Below are 8661 nucleotides of genomic sequence, written 5' to 3' on the forward strand. Positions count from 1 at the left end.
TCCTCCCCCTGCAACCGGGTGAAAACCCACAACTTTGGTTGGGCGGCGGCGGTGCCCGGCTCCGTCACCTTCTTGAAGGCGCTGCTTTGGGTCCGCGGGGAGGTGGGACAGCTGCAGCGCGTTCTTGGCGTTCCTGATGGCGGCGGTTCTCTTTAGTGGTGTCGCTTCGCCATGGCGGTCGGCTGAGTCCGGCTCTCGTGGTGATTGTGGTGCTCAACTCTTCGCCGTGTCTTCCTGGGGTGCTCTCGTCCTATTCAGAGAGTCTGGAGATGGAGCGGCTTCATCTTGCAGGGAGCTTCGGTGAAGATGTCAAGTCATGCCTGACCGACAGGTGCTACGCTTTGTCATGCCTAGTCGGCAGGTGCTACACACGACAGATCTTCCAAAGACTTCAAGCTGTGTCGGCTGGTGGTACTTGGCAGCATGGTGCTGAGGTGTATCAGTGGCGACCGCAACGTGCTCAGTTATTTGCGCGCAGGGAGGAGGTGCCGCTGGGTGTCGTGGTGGCGTCGACGATAGCTGGACCGAGCAAGGTTTATGCATCAGTACAGTTCTAAAGATGGAGCGGTGGCAGTTGGCGGCGGCGGCCTCTGAGTGCACGCCGGACCGGTGAGACCCATACCCGGCAGGCGTCCTGGATGGGACCTCAGGTCTTAGATGTTAAGTTTGGCTGCGATGTCTGTTTGGTATTAGACTCAGGATATCTGCGTCCTTTCATCAACTGGATAGAGTTGCTTAGACGACAGCTTTAGGCTTACTGTTGTATTACTTTGTAAGGTCTTGTGAGAATAATTAATAAAGTTGCCGTATGCATCGCCCAAATGGAGAGGCCGGGGTCATCCTCCTTTTCTAACAAAAAGAAGGTCATAGATTCAGACGGCGGCTTCTGGATTCTTCTGTTTCTCGATTCGTGCCGTCTTGTTAACTGGCTTCTATTTCTCGATTCATTTTTATGTGTTTTACCTTCTTGTTGACCAGTTCCATTTTTAAAATTCAATTGTTCTCATTTCTTGTTGAAGCGAGCCAACTACTCCATAATTTCAGAAAAATTTCAGCACCAACCAAAATTACCGAAATTCAGTGAGTTTCAATACTAAAGTTAACCAAATATTTTTTAAAATTGAAAATTATTTAAAAATATATTTGAATTCCTATGTGCTGCTGAAATCGCTGAAATAGTTTGGCTAAAAGATAAATATTTCAGTGTCCACTAAAAAATTAATGAAATTCAATAAATTTCGCTGAAATGACGAAATGACTGAAAGTGAAAACCATGGTGAGGCGAGAGAGCTCAGCCGCTACGGGAGAGAGGCCACTGAGGTGCTACGTGTCCCCAGCCACTACCTCATTCATGTGCCCCACTCACGCTCCCTCTTCGCAACCTAGGCTCGTGAACTTGCTGTGCGTGCCACAAGCGATTCACCGACGACGAGACTTCCGGCCCATATGACTTCCTCCGCGGTGGCCTCCCCTGGCACCCTGCCCTCTACCGCACGGCAACCGCCACCCTCGCGTGTGCCCAGCAACAGAAGCAGCAGAAGCGGCGGCTCTAGTGCCGCACCGAATCAGTGCCGCAACGTGCTGTCGGGCGATGGCCGTCCCTGACGGCCAACCTCCACCCGGGTACGTATTAATTTTGGGCGTGTCTAGCGGGCGGCTGTTTGCCCATTAGCGCTTTCGGGCGGCCCATCTTTTTAAGAAATTTCCTGTCCCCTTCTCCCCGATTAGGAAATCCCATAGCTCGTTATTTCTTTGCGGTTTCTGTGGCCTTCCTTTTTATCTGATGGGCTAGTCTGTTGGTCCCTCACATAGATGCATGTGCATCTAGCACCATGCACTCATCATTAGTTGGCATTTACACTATCACGTGATCCTCCTCATGGCTGTCATTAATTTTTGAGTTCAACTTCTTTTAAAAAGACATAACTTTTGAACGGAACCTCGAAATTAAGATCTGCTTTCACCGTTGAAACCCTCGCGTCGTGCTCTTCAAAACTAAAACCCACATGAGTATGTTTTGACAAATTTATTTTGTGCAATTTTGTCCCCGTTTTGTGCAACTGACTAGTCGTCGATGTGCAACTACCTGACAGGGATGTGCAACTTTTCTCGTACACCATAAATATGCAGTTTTCCTCTATGAGACCTCCACCCCCAAACTACCTCCTTGCCGCGCAAACTGAGCAGTGCAGAGAAGTGTACATTGTGGCGCCAACTGAGCATATGTGTGTGCCAATAGTCCTGCAAACTAAATATCAATTTGTGTGCAACCAGACTACATTGCCGCACCAACTGAGCATATATGTGTGTAACTAGTCCTGCCAACAAAATATCAATGTGTTTGCATCTAAATTACATTGTCGCACCAACTGAGCATATGTGTGTGCCAATAGTCCTGCCAACTAAATATCAATGTGTGTGCAACCAGACTACATTGCCGTGCCAACTGAGCATACATGTGTGTAACTAGTCCTGCCAACTAAATATCAATGTGTGTGCATCTAGATTACATTGTCACGTCAACTGCGCATATGTGTGTGCAACTAGTGTCCTGTCAACTAAATATCAATGTGTGTGCAACTAGACTAGATTACAAGCAAACTGAGCATATGAGTGTGCAACTAGTCTTCCTGCCAACTAAACATTAATGTGTGTGCAACTAGTGTCCTGTCAACTAAATATCAATGTGTGTGCAACTAGACTAGATTACAAGCAAACTGAGCATATGAGTGTGCAACTAGTCTTCTTGCCAACTAAATATTAATGTGTGTGCAACTAGACTACATTACAAGTCAACTAAATATCAATATGTGTGCAACTAGACCACATTATTAGCCAACTAAATATAAATATGTGTGCAACTAGACTACATTACAAGCTATGCCAATTCACATGCAACTATGCGAACTAGATTGTGCAACTTGGTGGTCATGCATGTGCCAACTAGGACTACTATGTGCGATTATGCGGATCAGATTGTGCAACTCTGTTGCCATGCATGTGCGACTGCGCCGACAAAAGTGTGCAACTTCGCAGCGGGCGTGAGAATCTCTCACGACAATTCATATGCGACTATGCGGAGCAGATTGTGCAACTGTGTGACCATGCATGTGCCAACTAGGACTACTATGTGCGACTATGCGGATCAAATTGTGCAACTCTGTTGCCATGCATGTGCGACTGCGCCGACAAAAGTGTGCAACTTCGCGGCAGGCGTGAGAATCTCTCCCGACAATTCATATGCGACTATGCGGAGCAGATTGTGCAACTGTGTGACCATGCATGTGCCAATTAAGACTACTATGTGTGCAACTACAACTACTGTGGATGTCAACAAAAAATGGTAAATAATAGATCAACTTACAAAGAGGCATTTAGTCAACTTATAAGAGCGTTTTTGACATTAAAGAGCAAACCGATGCTTCTGTCGCTGCTAGCTTAGCTTATAGTAGTATTTGCTTTTCTACAGTGAACTGAATCATGGCCTGCTCCTGGTGCCGTTGCTAGCTTATGTTTGCTTTTCTATAGTAAAATGAGCCATGACATGCTACTGCTGCCGTTGCTAGCTGCCGCCGCTGAAATTAAAACTCAATTGAACCATGTCTTGCTGCTGCTTCCGTTGCTAGATGCCGCCGCTACCTGCTGCCGTTGCTAGATGCCGCTGCTGACGCCTGCCGGCACGGCGGCACACAGTTTCTTGAGAACTGAAGCGGTGAAGCCCACATGCCACAGTAAACCAAATCCATACATGTCGTGGACTGCTGGACGAAAGGATGGCATAAGCGTGTTGATTCTGGATGAGGGGGCCTTCGCGCTACGGGAAAGACGCGGGCTCTCGCGGACTGCAGTAAGCGGAGCATGCGGGGGAAGCCCGTGCTCTCCTTCAACTGTGGCGGCAGCTGCGCAGGGCGCCTTCTCTTCACACCTGGCGACAGCTGCGACAGCGAAACAACCACGGCGAGGGAGGCGTCAGGTAAGGTGCGCTTGGAGGCGGTCTTGTGGGAGACGTGGCCGACGGTGAGCGACGGGGCCGCGTCCACGGAGCGGTCGCGGTTGGTGGCCGATCCTGAGAGGCCGAGGCGGAGCGTGAGACGGGACCCTACATCGCCGCCTGGATTTGGGGGAGGACGAGGCGGAGGTGGGAGCAGCGGCGGCGCTGCGGCAGAGAGGAGAAATCGCAACGGGTGGGGTCGGGGAGTGGAGGAGACAACGAAGATATGATGGCTCCGACAAGGTGGCACCTGACTCACGGCGGGGCGATGGGGCGTGATCCTGCGGCCAGGAACCAGCCGCTGGTTCCGTCCAGATAGTGCGCGTGCACTTTTAAGTTTTTAGAATTAATTTTTACCCAACCACTCGCACCGGCTCTTTGTCGTTCGAACCATGTCGGAGGCTAGGAGCGCGACAAGCAAGCGCCTGGGCCACCATCGTCGTCGTCGTCATCGTTTCATAGTTCGTGTGTTTTGCTTTCAATTTTCATTTCATGTACTTCCTCTGATCCACAATATAGGGTCTATAGAATTTTTAGAAAGTAGCCAGGAAGCGAGCACTGCACGTTGTTGATCTTGGCCGTTTCGTTTAGTCAAAGGTGGTGGAGAGGCCGGTAGGGGACATGGCGGTGATCAGGAGTGGGCTCGGAGGGCTCTGCTGCGCGGGACTCCCCGCCAGGACGTGTTGGTGCTGGAGAACCATGACCAGCCCTGCAGCGCCGCCCACTCATTCGACTTCAAGAGGTTCCACATCAACTCCGGCCCCTAGCTCATCTCCAATTTATAGTCAGAGGCCCACAGGTCATTCCCCTCGCCCAGGTCACCCTCTATTAATTGGTTCCTCTGCAAATAACAAATGAAAACAACAAAATAGGAAAAAAAATCTTCAGAGAAATTAACTCTGTCCTAATTGTGGCTGATGATGATTTGACCGGCCCTGCGGATCCTCTTGTGCTAGGCCAATCGGTTCGGTGTGCCTTGTATGACTCTTGGATGGTGGATGTCACCCAAGGCCAGTTCAACTCGCGGATAGGGCCGACTGATTTCCCCAAAGTTGAGTTAAAACCTGATTAATTTGCAATGAATTGTTCTGGACTCATCGATATGATGTTATCTGATTGATCGAGTTGAAACTTAGTAGTGCTCTATCTTACTGCACTTTTGTTGGATGTTCTATGTTACACTTTGTATGAAAATGCTCTGGCCGTAATAGTGGTTTCATAAAATACTACCAGGAGCTTTAGACCTATGGTTGTCTTGATGCAACCAGGGAGTGGATAAATATTCTAGTGAGTTCCTTATATTCTACATTTATTTTCTTAGGGGAAGAAGTCTTTTCAGTTGCCGAAATTGCTTTTGGAGCCTGAGCTCCATGGAGGCCTCCAAAAGCAAAATAAAAAATTCATGAAAACTCATATTATTGCATTTCAAAAAATTCTGAAAAAAATACAGATATATATGAAGGCATAATCCACACATGTGTAAATTTTCAGGACGAAATACGCAAAAAAAAAACAAATCTGAAGTTTTTTAACATATGATACTGTTCATCCTCGCAGGCCATGAACTTGTCTTCTTTGTACAGGTCGTATTTCAATTTATTTCATCCTGACATTTTACACACATACACCTGATTCCATGTTTACTTGTACAAATTTTTTCAGATTATTCTGAATCCAAAAATTTCAATTTTTGAGTTTTTTTAAATCGGCTTCCATAGAGGCCGAGATCCAAAACGCCACTCTCCTTCAGCTGTACCTAGACAGACTGAACTGCTGAAAAGACACATGTTGGCAAACGGGCATTGCATCACTTCGTTGTGCGTTTTAAATAGCATAATATACAATCAGCATGTGAATTTGTGCAAATATCATGATTCAAATGTCAGGCCAAGATTAGCATACCATGTTAACGACCGCCTGAAACCTCTGCTAATGCAGTATTACTACAAAACAATCTCAGGTCTCCACTCTTCATCCTACGTGATTTGGGCATCCTTTCCACAGCGTCCAGCAGATATGCGCCTTGTCTGTTGCAGCCCAACATAAAAATGAGACCTCGGGGAGCCCTAGGCGCCACGAAACTGCTACGCCGTTCTCAGAGATCGTTGATTCGCCGGATTGACCTCCTGTACTTTCTGCTCGCGGGCGTCAAAGTCTGACAGCAGTCTGTCTGCAGAAATGGTAAGTTGATAAATTCTGCCTGCTCAAATATCCTGTTTCACTTAAGTGCTTGTCCCAACCCCAACGTTTTTGCTTTATATGAAAACTCCGCAACATCAAATGGTAAGATATGATAACTGATCTCCTGGGTGCAAACTCCACAACAACAAATGGTAATATATGATAACTGATACAAAAATGCCATAACATGTCACATGTGACCACACGAAATATATAGGTGGAGGCACCCTAAACACAATGGTTATGTACCTGCATTTATTTTTATTTTTCAGGGGGTATATGCATCTTGTTGGACTGTAATAAATCATTCACATGCATGAAAACTAAATACATTAAAAAGCAGTGTATTGTGATAATCAAATAAAAGAGATAGAATAAATAAGTAGTGATGCATTTGTTTCTGAGAAAAGAAAAAACTAAATGTGGCTGCTGGGTGCTTGTCCCAACCCCAACGTTTTTGCTTTACATGAAAACTCCGCAACATCAAATGGTAAGATATGATAACTGATCTCCTGGGTGCAAACTCCACAACATCAAATGGTAATATATGATAACTGATACAAAAATGCCATAACATGTCACATGTGACCACACGAAATATATAGGTGGAGGCACCCTAAACACAATGGTTATGTACCTGCATTTATTTTTATTTTTCAGGGGGTATATGCATCTTGTTGGACTGTAATAAATCGTTCACATGCATGAAAACTAAATACATTAAAAAGCAGTGTATTGTGATAATCAAATAAAAGAGATAGAATAAATAAATAGTGATGCATTTGTTTCTGAGAAAAGAATAACTAAATGTGGCTGCTGGGATTCAAGCCCAGGTCTCCACGGCCACAACGTGGAATTCTCACCACTAAACTACAGCCACTTTAAGTGACATAATTTTGTAGTTGTCCAATATAATATCGAAGTCGTGGGTGTATGACTTATTAGCTTTTCCACATCAAACCAATCCTTAATAATTGGTGGCTCTGTTGAACACTCCCTTAAAACACGCCTACTCACCTAGATTTTTTCATGTGTACAATTCTGAAGATTTATTTTCACCATTTGGTCTAACCACAATATCAGGAAAATATTCTTTCAGTTGATCCAACAGTAATGCCTGTCATGGCGTGCCTTGTTGGTATCATGCTCCATGAAAAATGGATGTCTAGATAGTTGGCATTGGATTATGACTTGTAAGACTTAGCTTTTCCACTGATTAAGCATTAATGACTTTGCTGAACTCTCACTTGAAATGCGCCTAACATATTTCAAATAAATAGTTCCGAAGTTTTTATTTCCATCATTTGGTCTAATTACAAAATATCAGGTTTGCATGTTTGCAGAATGATACAACCCAGGGAGCTTGCTCAAGTACCCTCTTGGTAGAAGTGGAGTAATAATTGACGCCCTTGTGCAGGGTATCAAAAAGTTTCGTAGGAATTTTCATATCACTAACCTACACAATAGAAGTGCATTATTATCACCCACTTCTCCAGCCTACACAATAGTAGTGCCTGGCCTGCATCTGCTCACAGAACATGGTCCACATTATTACCAGACACTTCTCGATCCATAACAATGCATTCCCTTATATAACCCCTTCACTTGTTAGCGAGTGAATTTCTATTCCACACTCCGCACTTGTTTCTTAGCATCGATACAGTAGGTTTGGTTATACATCACAAATTGCTACATGGCTGATGAAAAGATCATGTCAATACTACATTCCTTTAGTGCTCAATATTGGTTCCTGCCCAAGAACATAGCAAAAAACTGTGAGAATGAAAGGCATCCAGAGAAATGCAACAAGAAAAGGAGAGCAGGTTAGTAGAAGAAATGACGACTTGTCTAGTCTCACGATGTGGACCAGTTAGCTATTACTATAGACTAGGACCAACTCGTGTCTTCGTTGCCCTGCGGCATCAATGGCTCACTGGCCAACGATGATTAATTGTCGTGTTGCGAATATCATTGTCACATTCGTGGCCGTGTCTCGGCTTGAAAAGAATTCATTATCCGCCCACGATGAGAATCTTCTGCAAATTCTATTTTTTGCCCTCTACTTAACCAGCTTTCTTTCAAAAATTTATGTTCATTTCTCACGGTTGATTGGAAAAACATATAGAGTTGTTAGTAAGACTAGAGAGCCCGGTCGCTTATGTGAGGAGAGAAAGGGCGGCGAGGGGCCACGTGTCCCCAGTCGTTGTCTCACTCAAGGGCTCCACTCCCCTCCTCTTCCACACCCAAATTCAAGCCCTTGCCGCACCTGCACACACTACCTCTGCTTCCGCACTGGGCTCCCTGTACTGCACACTCACATGCGCCACCACCCTCGTGTAATCCAGCCACCAACCGTAGCTCCAGTTTAGTACCATGTCGGTGCCGCGGCACACTGCCGAGCGGTGGAAAACCCCACCCGCACTCGCCACCCAGGTATGTACTATTGCCCCGCCACTCACGCCATCTCTTTGTTGGCCGCCAATTCAGAC

At 45.8% G+C, this 8661-nt stretch overlaps 1 non-coding gene and 1 pseudogene across 1 annotated transcript; one reads left to right on the top strand and one right to left on the bottom strand.

Moving 5' to 3' along the window:
• Positions 1–1254: 1254 nt before the first annotated feature.
• LOC119283877 lies at positions 1255–5356 on the top strand (annotated as a pseudogene).
• A 1624-nt stretch (positions 5357–6980) lies between these two features.
• TRNAH-GUG lies at positions 6981–7052 on the bottom strand. Its single transcript has one exon. It is a non-coding gene; the product is annotated as a tRNA-His (tRNA).
• Positions 7053–8661: the final 1609 nt, after the last annotated feature.

This window comes from Triticum dicoccoides, chromosome 4A (assembly GCF_002162155.2).
Source record: "Triticum dicoccoides isolate Atlit2015 ecotype Zavitan chromosome 4A, WEW_v2.0, whole genome shotgun sequence".
NCBI classification, from domain to species: Eukaryota; Viridiplantae; Streptophyta; class Magnoliopsida; order Poales; family Poaceae; genus Triticum; species Triticum dicoccoides.